Genomic DNA, 16,653 nt, shown 5'->3' on the forward strand with positions numbered 1-16,653 from the left:
ACCTGATGAGGTTTCTGAAGGTGATCAGCTGTTTCTTGGTTGTCTCAAGCCGATTTGAAATGAGAGGGTGACAAAGCACAGAGAAGTATCACCAGAACTGTATTCATTGGCATCTCGGTTGGCAGTTTAGTCAATCTAGCTGGAGGCCTACGGACTACCTGAATGCTTTTGGTGTAAGTGCAGAGCAGACAGAAGGAACAACAGGAGAAGCGTGTGAAGGCTGTGCTGCTGTGAACCACGCTGCCTGTGAGCCACGTGGTGTAAAGCCACAAAGAAGCTGTATGGTGCTGTCAGTCGTGGTGGTGATCTGGCCTCCCGTGAATCGGTATGGCCCTGCGATGCTCTGTACTCTGCTGTGCTAGGTCTAGATCAAAAGAGGTTGTCCTCTGGTCAGCAATTGCCAGTGAATAATTGCAACCCCCTCCAGTTTTCCCTGCTTCCCATCCTCATTCCTGGCCAATCCTTTCCCTGATCCCAGGTAGGTACAGTCAGTGGCTCTGCTGCCCCTGGTCTGCCCGTACACCTGGGCAGGCACGAGTGATTCCTGGTGAGTTGAGATCCTTTGGTTTTCCAGCATCAGCCATGGGAGCCTAAAAAGGTCAGGAAACTGAATTTTGAGGAAGTCTGAAACTAAGGTATTTAAATGCTTGCAAAGGGGAGAGAACCACCCTTTCATTACAGACTAGAAATAGAAATGTGCTATAAGGAAGTGGTATCTTTTAATTTCTTTCTGGGAAATGATGGCCTGGTTACAACTTTAATCTCTGAAACACTGATTCCCAGGGAAAAACGTGCAATGAGCTCCCCTAAATGCTTTACCTAAGGGGAAGAGGGACATGCGTGTGTGTACCTGCATTCTGGAGGATAAGGGACAATCTGAAAACCTAATTACTGTGGCACTCTTGTTCTTTTCTCTTCCTTCCCCAGCAGTTCCCTGGAGTTTTTCCTTTTCATGAACTAATGAACTATTTTATTCAAGAGCTGCTTGAAATGAGTTGAGCAGAGGTAATCCTCCTGAAAAAGTCTGATCCTCTCCTTGTCAAGGGAAAACTATACAATTACTAAGAAAACTTAGTTAAAAATTTGCTAAATACTATGTACATTCCAGGAGCTATGTGTGTGTTTGAACTGTGGAAATGCAGTACAGATGTTAAAAAGTAAATATTTTTCTAAGGAAACAGCAGATGGGAGGATTAGACGCCTTCTAATAGTGTGCAGTTTTCTTGCCTTTGTAGAAAACCAAGCAAAACTTGTTTATATTTGAAAGAAGGTGGTGTCCATTTAAGGATATACACTATATGGCAATATTAAATAATCAATTTTTATTGATTAATAAAGTCAGTAAAACAAAGGATCAGTCTGGTCCTTTTGTTTTTCTAAGTCTGTAGGAGGGATGCTGCGATTCTGTTCCACTGGGCTGTTCTCACGGTTTGATCATGTCATTATCCACTGCCTTTGTCAGGAGGAAATGTGAAGTGGGCTTTCCAGAAAGGTAAATGTGTGTCTTAAAGATATAGAGGGAATTTGTGCTAAATATGGGGTTTGAACCCAAATCTCAAACCTGTATCTCTGCTGTTTTAAGAGAAGGGTATCATTCCTCTAGAATATGTTAAAAACCTTTTGAACATTAAATCTGGTGTCTGTGCTTGGGCAGCATACAGTGATTCTAAGAGGAAAAAAAAGTGGCATTATGTTAAAAGGCATTTTAGTTATTCACCTTCATTAAAAATAAAGCCATTACTGCTTGCTTTTAAAATTGTGTTCCTTCCTTCCCACATTTGAAGAAAAATCCTTTTTTTTTTTTTTTTTCTTTTCTTAGAGATGTAATGAATTTTATAACTTCCTCAGGATTTCTTAAGTGGGCATTTAAACATAGCAAGCCTCAAAACCTCGAATGGAGATGAACTTGAAATCTCTATTACTTTTGGTCACCAGTTGAAATTTCTTGATCAGTCTGTTTTTATCTTTCCAATGATGAATTGCAGGCCTACGACATGATCTTTTGGTTTCAGGCCTGGGCTGAAGTGTCTGGCTGAGGTTCTTTCATCATGAAATGCAGTTCTGCAGTCTCTCTGCTCAAAAGAGATCAAGGACAGAATAAGTAACGAGAGGGGTGACCTTCTCACCTCCCTGAGGCATGTTGAAGGGGAAGCAGGAAGAGTTTTGCATTACTGCTGCATCTGTCCCAGTTCTGCAGCCCAGCACACCTGTGAGCCCAGCGCTTTACGAGCACTGCAGTCACAAGAAGATAGCGAATGTCTGCTTGGTTACCTGCTGCCAGCAAGCGCATACCAGGTCTGCTTGCTATCGCTCACCCTTTGCTCTTTTCGCACCATTTCTACTGCCTCCTCGGTTATGGATCAGAGTACTTTATGGATCCTAGACAAGGAACAGGCAGATGGTATCATGTATATATTATCTGCCTCACTCCAGCAAACCCTGCAGCAACCGTAACAATATAATGTTGGCATCTGGAACTCTTTCTCCAATACCTCCATCTCTCCCCACTCCCTTTTAGTCTTCTTCAGCCACTGCTGTGTATCTTCATTTCTTCTTCAGGAGGTGACATGAGCGGTGTCCCTATCTCGTATTTCACGTGTCCCACCTCAGCTGCAATCTGGGGTTCAAAGTGCTGTCATGCACGTGAGCCATCTCATTGACTTCTTGGAGCACCGCTCACATGCTTCAGTTTGCAAGAAGATAGACTTGTACCAAAGGACGGAAATAAAATGAAAGCACCAGAGTGTTCATACTGATTAGGCTAGTGAAGTTTTTGCGTATCTGGAGTTGCCAAGAATGATCTTGCAGACAGTACTGGGAAAATGTGGGTATCTATGCAGGAAAAGCTAACCTCACTTTCTAAGAGATGTGTGGTGGAGCTCCTTCAGAGGGCCTTCAAAAAATGGTAACTTCGCCCCTTTCTCGGCAGAACAGGGGAGGTTCAGACACTCCCTATAGCAGCATTAATCCACAGGAAGTCGTTAGGCCAACAGGATGCCTTCAGAGTTACAGGGAGGAAGGATTTAAATGCTTCTGTCAATAAGGTTTGCATGCATTTTCCTCCTGTTTTCACCAGCTGGTGCAGGAAGTGAAGATGGACATTTGGCTTTGCTGATCTACAGCATACGAGAAACGTCTTTTAATTGAGAAGGGTGGGATTTTTAGTGTTGAGAAAAGGCTTTTTCATCCAGAGTAAAAATAAATAAACCCACATGCTCAGTTGTTGGTAATGTCAAGGGGTTTAGTGACTTTTTAAAATTGTGTTTATATGGTAGAATCAGTCACTTAAAATAGTGTTTATCAAAAATCCAGGCCAAAAGATAGCTTAAGGCCTCTTTCAAATAATGTTTGCAGTAATATTTCTCTGAAAAACTGGAAGAAGAAAGAATTGAAAGGTAAACCTGTCTTTTTCAAAGAAACTGCCCCATCGTTGAAGGGGAGTTTAAAAGTCCTCTTCCCCCCCCCCCCCCCCCCCACTTTTGGCCAGCCCTACTTACACCTCTTTGTAGGTGCTGGTTGTTGTGGCTATACCCTGTTTTTCCTCTTCTTGATACTGAAGGGGAGGGAGTGTGGTTGCAGCTCTGTTTTATGTGTCCATAAAAATAAGAAGAGCAAGAGCTCATTGTGCTTTGAAGGTGGGATCCAGCAAACGCTGGTCTGTGTCACTGAGCTTTGTGGTGGCTTGACCAGTACAGGCGAAAAATGGAGGATGAGGAAGCCAAAAAAAAGGTGTTTGTTCCTTATAAGGGTCTGGGTCTCTCGCTTCTCTTGCTTCTCCTCTGCAACCTAGACCTGGCCCACACCATGATGAATTTTTTGCTTTACCCTCCCTTATGATGGCAAGGGGACCCTGTGCTTGTTATCCAGAGAGAAGTTCAAATGTTTAAAATCCTGTTTATGCCTGTGGTAATTCCCTGTAGGCAATAACGTCAGTGCTGGCCACTTGTCCCAGCCTGATCCTGTGCTAGTAATGAGTATTCGCAGCATGCATTTCAATGTCTGATTAAATCTTTCTGAAAGGCCATCTGTTTGAGGAGGATGTGGCATAGGCTTTAATACTTTTTATACCTAGTACTCAATACTGCTGTTTCATGACCTTAGACATAAAGTTTGTCCCCTGGTTAGTTAGCATCTCTCCTGATACTCTGATCAGAGAAAATAATTGGATCAAGGCTGTTGCAACCTGTTGGGTCACTGTGTGTCTTTGGGGAAATGTTCCTGGGTGTTGGTTCACAGAAGTTACACATACCCAATGAGACTTTGCTGTGTCCAGGGCTGAGAAAAAGGTATCTGTTTTCTGGGAAGGGAGTAAAGCATCTCCAGCTGCCTTTCTTTTATAGCACTTGGGGCAGAATCTGATGTAGTCATATATCTGTTGATACATGCCAAATCAGTAAGTAATCTGGCCTTTCTGCTGCATGTTCTCATCTGTGCAAAATATCCAGCCTACACAGTGTTACATCTGTCTTTCAGGGTCATTTTCCTATAGGCTTGGAAGCACAGTTTCCCTTTGCAATTCCCTCAGCATAAAGTAAATCTTCTCCAACATGTCTTTTCCCCACTGGCTATCATTTGCTTTCCTTCATGGTACGGTCTTGGTATTCATCCCTTTGGCTGAAAGGAAAAAATGTCACCCTGAAGTTGTGTGCATTCCCTTTCTTTTGTAACTTCTCTCTCTTACAGTTCCTCATCTCTTCTCTACATTACCCGTGTGGTCTGTCCCTCCCAAGTTTCTCAGAAGATCCTACTTTAGGTCACTGAAAGCCCTTCCTTTTTCCTGCTTAATCTGTGATCTGGTCTTCATCCAGGGTGTGGAGTTTTCAAATCAGCAAACAAAGGGAATCTTGCCGTAAAATGAAATCATCTGAATATTAATTTTCTACATAACAGGCTGATGGCCTTTAATGCCAAGGTGGGATATGAGATCTAATCTTCATTTACATAGCCTTTATTTTTTTTACTTACTCTTGATCTAAATCTGCAAGGGATCTGTTGACTGGGACTGGGAGTTTTATGTATTTATTTTACCTTGCCATTCAGAGCAATAGCATGTTTGGGTACTTTCCCTCTACAAACAGACTTTCTTCTGACATATGTAACTAGAGCATAGCATCTAAATTCTTAATTTAGAAAAAATCACAGATTTACTGACCTAATTGCAATAACAGAGCTTTCCCTTTCTCTGTCATTTTAAACATTTTCAGTTTTATCTTTCATATTTCATCCTTTTTTTTTTTTCTTTTATCTGTTATTGGTTCACCATCCTTCCTCCCTGAGTCACTCCCAGAACTAGGAGGGGAGTTGCAGCACTTGTGATATTAGTGGGTGATCTTTGAATTTGTCTATGTTAGTCTCTCTGTGTCTCTATTTGCCTACAGTGACCTCTCTCAGCCCCACACACTGCCTTCTTTTTGCAATACAGTATGACCTTTTCTGAAGCAGTTATAAAAAAGCCATTCCGTGATATTTCATTCTGGTTCAACTGTCTGGTCCATCTGTTGGCATGTTTTGATCTCTGGAGGTTTCTCCCTTGATCCATCTCAACTGTTGGTATCTACTTTGCACTCCTTTGATATTTCTCCCTTTTCTCTTGTGTCTACTTACCCTAGCAGATCCATACTCCTACTTATAAGAGACAGCGACAGCCCATCTTGCCAACAGGAGAACGATTTATGTGGCCACCATTTGGATGCCAAGTGCATGAAGTTGCTTTTCTTTTGAACCTGGTGGCAAGTCAGTCTGACCGTCTCAATGCACAAAGGTGACCAACTTTGCCAGGGCAATTCTCTTCTTGCCGCCGTGCCCAGACCGCCCCGGCAGCTGCCTCTCCCCCCACAGCCTGCTGGAGCCAGCAGAGCCGGAGGCCTTCGCTAGACCCCATCCGCTCATGACCGTATCTGGATTTTGAGGATAATTTAACATTAGAGTTACTTATTATGGAAAAGGACAGATTGCCTGTCACTAGAAACCTTGAGGAGAGGCTTTCTAAAATGTGCCCTTGATGTCAGCTGGCTGCGAGGCAGGAATCCCTGCGTGGCATTCCTCTGTCTGCCTTTTGCAAAAGAGCAGCCTGAACGATTGCGGCGATTCCTCTACTGCCCCGAAAATCCGCCTAGGAAATCCTGCGTCTGCGGCAGTCAATGGCAGCCTTGCCCTGGCTTCATAGCCTGTGACTGTGCAGGTCTTTCTCCACTTTCTTCGCAACGACTACCCTTCATTTTTCCCTTCCGCTGGGATGAGCAAGCTATATCTAAGAGAGACAGAGACTAGAGGGGAGCCAAGCATCTCCTTTCTCTCTCCAACAGAAATGTACACTTTTTAATAATGTAATCTCAATTAAAAACATACCAATTAAAATGGGCTTTTTAGTAGGTCTCTGGGGAGAGGGAGCCATAATTCACATTAAAATGTAAAGCTTCAGAAGCAGGGAGAGCTAGGTGCATTGCAAGTGCCCAAATATTCAGTGATTTTAATTACAATGGAAACTTGATAAATTGCTTTGTGCCACGATCCATTATTAACAGCTTAATGAATATCACTGCTGCCTGTTTTAAACTGCTCCACAGTGAAAATTGTTGTCAGTATTTCAGTTGCAAACTCTGATTTTTTAGCGTGTTTGTAACTTGGCCCCTTAAAAAGGGGAGGAGGGTGAAAGTCCGCAGGCTTGGCTTTGGATCTGGGTAAGTTCTGCTGGCTGCAGCATCCCAAGAGAGAGACAGGAGGAAAGATGGTGCTTTCTTTTGTGTTTCACCAGTATTGGGACTGACCAGGGGTTAAATCTGCTCCTTGCACAGTTTAAGAGCAGTGTCGCAGCTATTCTTTGAGCATGCAAAGGGCCCTTATGCCAGCTGAGGGGTCACCAGAGCACGGGGCTACCTTTACATGTGCTGTTTCTCTGCACAATAGCCATTAGGCTGAAGGACTGTTTGGGATGTCTGCTCAGGAGTAAAGGGAAGCACTAGTGCAACAGCCCATGATCAAGCATGCTGATGAGGTTATTTTGGAGTGAGCAAAGTGCAAGTTGGTTTGAATTTTCCAAGTTTTAGCTAGCAAGAAGCTGATTTGAGGTATGGAATTAGGCAAGTCCTTTTGGAGCACTGAAATGTAAACAGTGATTGTGCTCAGCTTTGAACAGGGACAAAACATTTATTTTTTTCTTGACAGTTATTATGGCTATAATTGTGCTAATGTTAAGATGCTATATATTTATATGTATATTTATAGTAAACTGGTACCTTTCCCCCCCTTTTCAAAGCAGCTTAATATTTCAAGGATAAAGGTTATTATTAGGAATGTTATTATTTTAGATGCTAACAGCAGGTATGGTGGGCTTATAGTTGTGCCCCATTGAAGTGTTAAGCCATAGGGATTTAAATAGCCATGGTCTGGTTTCTATGAGATTTATTATTTATTGTGGGTGTTCTGTTTTCACTTGTTGCTTGATCGTGTGGTCTGACCGGAGGGTCGCAATCCCCAAAGTGGGGTTACTGCCAGGTGTTTGACAAGATCTTGGCAAGATCTGAGTGAGGTGCAAGGTAGATCTCAGGACAGAAATGACTGGGAACTGCTCTTCTGATTCAGAGGAATCACAAGCGCATATATGGAATAAACATGATTTGTCTGAAAGTAATTAATGTCTCGGGTTTTGCTATTATTATTCTGATTATGTTTTTCTGGAAAACAAAAAAAGCTTATTCACTTTCCCCATCTCAGAAATGGCAGCATTACTCATAATGATATTAACTTGCACCCTGCCAATTACACAGAGCTCTCCTGGTTCGTTATATCAATAATTACACTTAGGATTTTTTTTTTCTTGTGAAAAATCTTTCATTGACAGAGGAGTAATGATGCCTGTAAGTTGCTTAAGTATTGCTCAGTCAGGGATACGTAAGATGTGGGAGATGTCCTCATATTTTCGGGGAGAAAGACAGCTGGTATTCTGGCATGCTGTTAATATTCATGTGTTTCTGAAGTTGTATTTTTTTAGTTTGACTTTAGGAAGCATTACAGACCACAGGGCTGCCTGACTGTCATTTTTCATGCATCCCTGTACTGGCAGAGGACAAGGTGGCATGAAATACATAAAATGCCATCTAATTTTTCTTTTGTTCTTTAATTCATGCACACATGCTTCTTCTGTGTGTTTATCAGTGTGCACAAAATGCCTATATTTGCAAGATAATAGCTGTGTAAATATTAGAAAGTCGTATTGAAACTCTGTGAAGGAAAGGAAAGCAGGGGGAGAATCCTTCCTGCTACCGAGGAGCCATCTATTGGATAAAACCCATAACTGAACCGAGCATCCATGAAACTGCAGAGGATAACACAATTTGTTATTGGTCACCGGGCAGCTGAAAATAATCCTTTCCTTCCCAATGCTGCTTTCACCCACTGCGTTAGAAACCTGTACCCCTTCATGCGCACAAGTGGAGAGTCAGATGTAGAGGCGATTTATGTGCTACAGGTAAAAGCCAGTTTAATATAGCCGAAGATCAAGGATAAATCCAAATGTAGGGTGCAGGTGTGATCATGAATGGATAAGCCAGCAGTAGGATTGCCTGCCAGCAGTGGAAAGCAGTTGCTCAGAGAAGTAATAGGAAAGAGAAGTGTTTTTTCCATATTGTTAATAAAGAACATAAATAACGTTAACTGTACTTTTTTGTAACATTACATGTCATTTATATCAGTCTCACAGCCATAATTAATTTAGTTTAAAAAAAAAGCTATTTTTGTAGTTACCCAGAATTACTTAAGGCCATCACAAAACCAAATAATGAGGTGTTCCTTCCCTCAAAACATATGCAATCTATATGTAATGTGATACAGAAAGAGAGGATCTTGAACAAACCGTGGGGAGAGATGAGGGAGGACAGGATGTGAACAGTGAATTCCCAGGATGGCCCCCAAAATGTCCTGATGGCTCTTCGAAGTGAGCGGTGGGGCTCTGCAAGCATGTTAAAGAGAGCATATGGGGCAGGAAGAACAAAGGATAAAGAAGCAATAATGAGATTCCTGTGCATTTTCTTGAATGTCAGGCAACTGCTAAAAACAGAACTGATTATTAATCAGGAATTAAATTTAAGCGAATACAGTAATAATCTGTGGCAAATAGAAAAGGAACAGAGGGCTGCCTGCAACAGCAGCCTTTAGTCAGCAATTTGAGTCAGCAAAGGGTCAAGTTGCTGGGTGTCAAATGCTTAGCCTAAAACACTCCCTTCCTGCATCCTCCCTTCCTCCTTCGAATAGCGGAGGGGAGGAGTGTTGGATGGTTTACTGGGAGGCCAGATAAGCTTTGGGAGAGGATGCATGCATACAGTGTGCAGCAGGGTGGTCAGCTCACTGCTGATTTGGGAGTCGGTGCCTGTTCCACGCACTGGCGTGCATGGAGGGGGGCCCGGCCCAAGCTGTTCTTCTTCCCCAGCGCCCAGTTGTCTCTTCTCTTGCTGTATTTGCCCACTGTGTATTCTAATGACCTCACTCCTCCACCTCCAAGCAGTAAAACATGTGGGGCAGGAGAAGCTCAGCTACCACACACACAAATCCAATATTTATTGTTTGTACTCTGATAATGCCAGGAGTCATTACTGGAGTGTTGTTATCCTAAATGTTTTGCAAATACAGAATAAGGAGGTTGAAGTCCACTGTTATTTGCTACCAGTGTCTCTTGCTCACCATGATGCAGGGATTAGGAAAGCTGGATGAGGCTCTCTAGCCATTGCATTTTGGGCTGTTTTCTGAGGCTTCCCCAAGTGTGCATGTGATGGAGGGAGCTGTGGTGGTTATACTGTTGTGCCGTGCTCTGTGCTGAGGCTGCCAGCCCAACGCAGCAGAAATGCCAACCAGCTGCCACAAAGTGCATGACACTTGTTTGCCATTAGATTGAATTTCATGGAGAAACTTAGTGCTTCTCTTAGACACCCAGCTCATTCTGCTCAGCCTGGTATTGGAAGGAAACTCCCCAGAGTCAGAGACAGCGGTCAGTTCATTAGGGGTGTAAATGGACCAGGCTGCAGGCAATCCCTTGGTTTTACACTGAAGAACTACTGGAAGGGTTTCCAGCTCTCTAGGCAAGCCATAGGTTTCTCTGTGGGCCCACATAATTAATGAAACAATCAAATAGGTGTGTGCCTTATTTTCTCTCTCCCATAACTGTAGGATCTCTTCATCCTACATATCACTTCAGCCAAGTTAGGCCTCCAGCTAGGATCTTTGCAGCTCAGTCAACAGGTCCATGCACTTAAGATTAAAAACAGCCTCCGTCTACAAGAGCCATAGAGAGCTATGTTAAGCTTATCTCAACTAGAAAGAATTCTTTGCTCTCTCTCCATTCACTAACAATTAGATCTGAAATTCAAATTTATTTTCATCCCTGGACTATGTGGGAACATCTTGAGGAGGCTGTTGTCTTTCAAGATGTGAGCCCTCTAGTGCCACCTGCAGCAGTTTAAGCTGAAGGGAGATGGGTCCCTGACAAAATCTTGTTTTTACCAATTCCCCCCAGCTTCATTTTTCAGGTCCAATTAGGCTTGCCCATGCCTCTGTAGATTACTAACGCTCTTACTTTAACTTTGCATTTTGAAGGTCAGAAAAGTGCAAAATTTTTGAGGAAGAAACCAGCAGTACCTGAGCGCTCTTCTCCCTCACCTCATGAATGGAGGCACTACCATAGTGAAAAGTTTTGTATTTTTCAGCAGTATGATTTTCCTGTTACCAGCACGCTTTATTAAAGACCTACTGAAATAATATATATATAGAGAGAGAGACATACACAAGTACAGGTTGTGGAGCCTCAGACCTTACGGATGTAGCTGGGTGAAATCTAAAGATCTGCAATATCTGCAGTGACTCACTGGAGGAGGGAAAACCTCTTCAGTGACGAAAATGGTTCAGTGCTGGGATGGACTGCCTGGGGAGGCTGTGGGAAGCTGGAGTTTGGCTTTTTAAGAACAGGTTAGATAAACAGCTGTCAGTGTTGGTTTGGCTGATGCTGCCTCGTGGCAAGGGGATGGAGTAGATAACTTGCTGAGTTCCTTCCAGGCCTGTCTCCCACATGTGATGGTGCTTATGCCTTAAACTCTTTGAGTCTGTGTAAATCTGTTTTCATCTTAGGTCTTAAAGGGTTTTCTGAGATCATCATTAGCTTTTCCTCGCGGGGTTTTGTAAGATTTGATGCGTGTTGTACCGATTTTACAGATGGAGAACCTGCACCAGTTATAACTGTGTTTTAAAAGCAAAAAAGGGAGTGCAGCTTTAAGCATCCCAGCTTCTTTGGAGGTCAGTGCTTTAACCAGTAATTCATATCGGCCACTCTGCAGATTTAGCGGCAAACTCAGCCTATAAAATCCATGTCATACTTGAATTTACACTTACTCTTGGTTTTTTATTCTTATTTTTTAAAACAACATTGGTCACATGTAGAAGATATAGTTTGTTACCGTGTTTAATACTTTCCATGCTCAGGTGCTTTCATCAATTTGCTGACGTACCTACCCATTCTGGGCCTGCTCAGCATTTCATGTAGCATTTTTGCAACATTATTGTAGGGATGCTTCTTTTTTCTTTCAAGTAGAAAGCAAAGGCATTGCTATGGCTTCTGACATCAAATGCAGTGTCATTGAATACTCACAGTGCTCCCTCATTGCTGTGAACTACTGCCAGAAACTTGCATAGGACTTTAGTGATGATAATATATGAAAATACCAGAACAAGTCCAATGTTATACAAAATCTTCTCAGTCTGGGCTTTCACTACAAATGTTAAGATCGGGCCAGGCTGGCAAGAGGCTGCTCCACTTTCCGAGTGGGCACTCAGTGAGGTGGTTTGGTTTTTTTTTTTGCTTTAAATGTACTCAGGTTTTTAATGCAAGTTATATTGCTTTGTAAGACATGCCTGCCCTCAGACATTCAGTCCATTTACAATAAAAACATTACAGTGGTTTCACCAGCTGATGTTAACAAATGCAAACAAAAGAGTTTTTTATGCCAGACTGAAAGCCTCCCAGCCACTCTCGAACAATGGCTGTACCCTGCAGTTCAACAGACTCCAGGTCCTTCCAGAGCTGAGCATCACCTGGGAGAGCACCATGCCCTCAACCTTCAGACGCACAAATTTGAGGGCTGTCAGCTCTGGCCTCCCAGTTAATTCCAGCTTCTGGGTTCAAGCACAAGGCAAAAGGACAATCTCTCTGAAATGTTTTGAGACTGGATGTATTGGCAGAGAGACTGGCTTTTTTGTGATTTCACTGAGAAACCAAATGAAACCTGCAAGTGTTAGGGAGAGGTTGAATTTGATCCTTTCAAAGCAGTTTGGCAAAATGATAGTTTTAGTGGGACTGCATTTTGTGCTTCTTTTTCAAAAGGATCTGGGTGGCTACCACAGTGCTCTACTGATAACTTCAGGGTGACACAGGTTTGTCTCACTTAAAAAGATGGTTGCTAAATCAAACTTACAAAAAGTGACCTGAATATGAACTAATATAGCAGTGTTTGTACAAGTTTGTAGGAAACTGAAATAATATGAGATGTGAGCTTTTCACCAGTTAGATAAGGATTCTGAAGCTTAGCTTCTGCTTTTTGAGCTGCCATCAGAGCATTTGAGAAAGGCTAGGAGGGTCTGCACAGTTTATTGTGAGTGGTATTATATTAGCAGCATCGCATTTGTATGACTTTTGCACCACAGCAAGTGCTTTACAGAATACCAACCGATTATGTCATCTAGTTTGATTCCTTGACTCTTCTTCAAGTTGCTTTTTGTAGTTCTGGGCTCTTTTGAACTCAAAATAGGGAGCTGAACTATCAGAATTGTGCAGAATTTGAGTATAGTTTGCAGAAAAGACAACTGAAATCACAGCATTAAGAAGAAAAATTCCAACTTATATACGTTTGGTAGTTTTCCTTAAGTAATTTTTGACTTCACCTTGCAGAAAAGTTGAATGGCTCAATCTCTCTACCAAAAGCGTAACCCAAGGGTCCCCTGGATCCCCAAAGCAGTGGTGAATTTGCCAAAAGGTCAGCCGGTATGTCAAACTTAGATAAGAAAACACAGTTCCCTGTTTAGGATGGAAAGAGCCGGAGACATCCTCCGTGCCCCCAGGACCCTTGCCTCCTGTGAGAAAAGTCATGATATATCACGCGTGTGAGTGATATTGCTCTCTTCTTCTGACAGTTGCAAAACTTAAAAGCAGTGATTTGAGGAGGGGTGATAGATACTGCCGGATTGGCCTTCCCCAGTATAGCACACGTCTTTTCTTCCAGTGTGTAGCACATAGCTCGTTACGGTTCTGTGCAGAATGATTTCTCTGCATGGCCAGGTGATGTTTAAGGAGACTAATGAGAGAAATGATACGGCCCAGAACACTGGTGTCAGGAAATATATTGCAAGGTGTCTATCTTGGGGAAGCTGAAAGCGGGGCTTGTCTTATTATATATTTCAAAGGGGATGTCTGTGTCACCACCAAGTTAGACGTGCACCCTGTCCCATACTGCATTCAAATTAGATTTTTTCAAATAGTAGCTTTCCATTCAATTTTCATTGGCTTAATGATAGGCTCTGTGTTGTACGGGGGCAAAACAAGAGTCCGTCGCATTGGCACGCCATTCTTTTGAAGCAGGAACTTGTTTCCAAGGCCATTGTAGCATAACTATGCAAGTGTCAGAGGACAGGATAGAGGCTATTATGGGCTTCTGCTTTTTGTGAGGAAAATCAAACAAATGTCCCCCATGGAAAAAGGAAGCCAGCAGCTGTATGTGATGACCAGAGACTGTTTTTGTGCAGTGACACTGTCAGTACCTGGTCTGTTGTCAAACTGAAAAAACTGCCTTTTTTTTTTTTTTTCTGCTGTCAACTGAAGTGGAGAAAACCCCCGTGAATTTTCATGAGATACCTTTTCCTCATTTCCAGCACTTAACAATCCAATTATATTTGGTTTTATGCTAGTGTTTGCCTCTATTGCCATTGTTAGGTTTTTGAGTCAGAGTGATTTTTCCATCCTGATGGTGCGGAAGAAAAATATGTTTCATTATGACTGGTTATAACCCTGGAAATCTTTTCTCTCGCTTGGGTTGATGACGATTTTTTATGTTGCGTTCTATACTGATGCCTAAAGTGAAGTAGAATGAACCATAAGGAAGAGAAGCTTTGCTAAAATATAGCTCCTTTCACTGTGTAGAATTATCTTGAAAAAAGCTCGCATCTTTCTAATTTTATGCTTTTTTTCCCCCCACTATTATTCAAGTAGTTTTTACAAATGAATGTTGTTTTTGTAAGGATTGTTTAGGAAGCCATTGCTCTTAGCAACCCCTGCTCACCTGTGAACAAATTACATGGCACAGATAAGCTATCTAGTTGTTTCTCAATAGGGTGACCTTATAAACAGATTCTGCAACAAGACAAGCTTTTAAATTCCTAACCAAATATATTATGTGAGTAATAAAAAGAGCTCCTCAAAATGGCCACAGAGGCATTTCAGAGCACATTCTTGGGAATATTCACTTGTGCTAGCATTCATTAAGTTTGCTTTCAGCAAAAATTCTCATGAATGAATTTTTATTCACTAGTCATTATGATTATTACTTTACTATCATAGCAATAACCAGATGCTTTGTATAAGGCCAGGACCTGATTTTGTCTAAGGCTGGAGAAACATCTTATAGGGTCTCCAGAGAGTGTATTGTCTAAATATAAGACTAGACTCAGCTAACAGCTCATGACTGGGAACTGTAAACCCTCAGAGAGCAATGGGTTTGTTTACAAGAAAATTCACAGCTAGAGAAGGATGAATGCAGAACCATACCAAATGTTATACCATTTGAACAATAGTATGTTGCAGTGTTACAACTCCACTGAATATGAATGTAATTACACATTTTTACGTTATAAAGGTAGTTTAGGTGATGATGACTAGTCTTATGTGTAAGAGGGAATATCTCTACAGATACAGTTCATTACTATACTGGACTAGTTTATCCACACACTAATGAGCACACTGGAACTGGACCATTTTGTTTTTTTTTTTAATTTAAAAAATGGCCTAACCCAAATATATGTACCAGGAAAATCCCTCAAGTGTAGGCTGTGCCAAACAGTTGGACTCTGGGTTGTGCAATACATGGACTCCCAGAATGTGAATAAAGCCTTTCCTGGAAAAGTTAAATGAGATTTTTAGCTATGCACAACTGAAGTATGCGTGAAGTCTTGTTTCCTCCAGTCTAGGGGAACACAAAAGAGCAGAGGTATCCTATCACGCTGGAGGAGGATGACTGTGGCAGGGCAGTTGCAACTTTTGGCTTGCTGTATTAGAAATGAGAGACCAAGGAAGCATGGCCAATTTCAATCCGGAAGTTGTGCCTAAGTCTAGGTTCAACGGAGTATTTTCAGAGCTGGAGCTCATTTGCTGAGCACAGTGTGTATAATGTTGCTTTGTGTGCCTTCACTTACTGGAGGAAAAGCATGTATCACCTTGGAGGTGATGCAGTTTGACTGGCCAATTTGTAGAGTCCTTCAGCGTGCAGTGACCAGCACCGGCTGCTATCTGGAGCATTGATTCTTGGGTGTACAAGGGTGCAAGATGCACTATGGTCATGGATACAAGGTGCATAATGTACACGTGCAAAATGAAAAGGTTCTGTGGGGTGGAGGGAAGGAGCTGTTAAGAGGCAGTGTGCCAATGCCTTGTATTACTCAAACCTCAAAATAACCATTCCTCTCTGCCTGCAGATTGGTCAGAACAGTTTGTTGGCAGCAGAGCTAAGCACAGAACACTAAGTATTTCTCCTCTTTTGTTGTCTCACTGCTCTCTTTTCCCGTGTTGTGTGGAAAAAAAAAAATCTGATTAAGTCCTTTGACATTTATAATTAATTAGTCCTTCCTTACTCTTATGTTGTTTGCCTGTCCTTTTCTCTGGCTTTTCCTTTTTCTACTTTATCTCTCAATCATCAGATCCAAGAAATCATTCAAATTATTTCTTTTTAACAGATAAATGCAGCTTTACAGCATTTTTTTTTCTTTTGAAGAAAGACTTGGTCCCTTCTTTTGTCCATCCCACTGCACAAGTTGTCATGTTCTGGCACTGCAGTCACTTCTAAGTCCTTGAGCTATCGTGTATTCTGTTGGTATTTGAGGAATTGAAAATCAATCACATAGCCTTATGGCTTAGGTTCAGCACAATTCTATTATGCCCACTCCCAAAAGTCAATTCAAACCTTTTGGGTTATATTTCAAAGCCTAATCAAGCTTGCTGTCCAGACTGGTTTGGAGTCAACTCACTCTTGTCCGTAGGTCTGTTTATTAGAGTTTTTCTGTCAGAAACTAGTGTGAAAGAAAGCAGTTTTCATAACAGTAGAATCATTCAGTGGGCATTTTGCAAAGACAAGCCACCCAAACCGGTTTTGTGGTAGAGAAATGCTTACTGTTATAATGTGTTTGTGCAAATATGTTTAAAACAAAATTTAAAAAAAATGCTATGTTGGTACAAGTGTTCATAACTGTACTTTCTCATAAAAAGACGCACCAGTTTACTGAGATCAGTTTCTAGTCCTGTCTTGTTAAGCTGATACAGAAATTATTGTAGATGCAACCCTAAACCTAGATGGTGACTTTCATGCTTTGGACCGTGTGAACAAATGAGGACGGTGCCTCCAAGCAGATGGGCCA

The 16,653-nt window shown here is 42.0% G+C and overlaps 1 protein-coding gene across 1 annotated transcript in view; it reads left to right on the plus strand.

Annotated features, from left to right (window-relative positions):
* The window catches only part of TBXAS1 (thromboxane A synthase 1), a 233,206-nt gene that overhangs the window by 148,616 nt on the left and 67,937 nt on the right, over positions 1–16,653 (plus strand). The gene's annotated exons all lie outside the window — the stretch shown is intronic.

The sequence above is a fragment of the Gymnogyps californianus genome, chromosome 1 (genome assembly GCF_018139145.2).
Source record: "Gymnogyps californianus isolate 813 chromosome 1, ASM1813914v2, whole genome shotgun sequence".
In the NCBI taxonomy this organism is placed as follows: domain Eukaryota; kingdom Metazoa; phylum Chordata; class Aves; order Accipitriformes; family Cathartidae; genus Gymnogyps; species Gymnogyps californianus.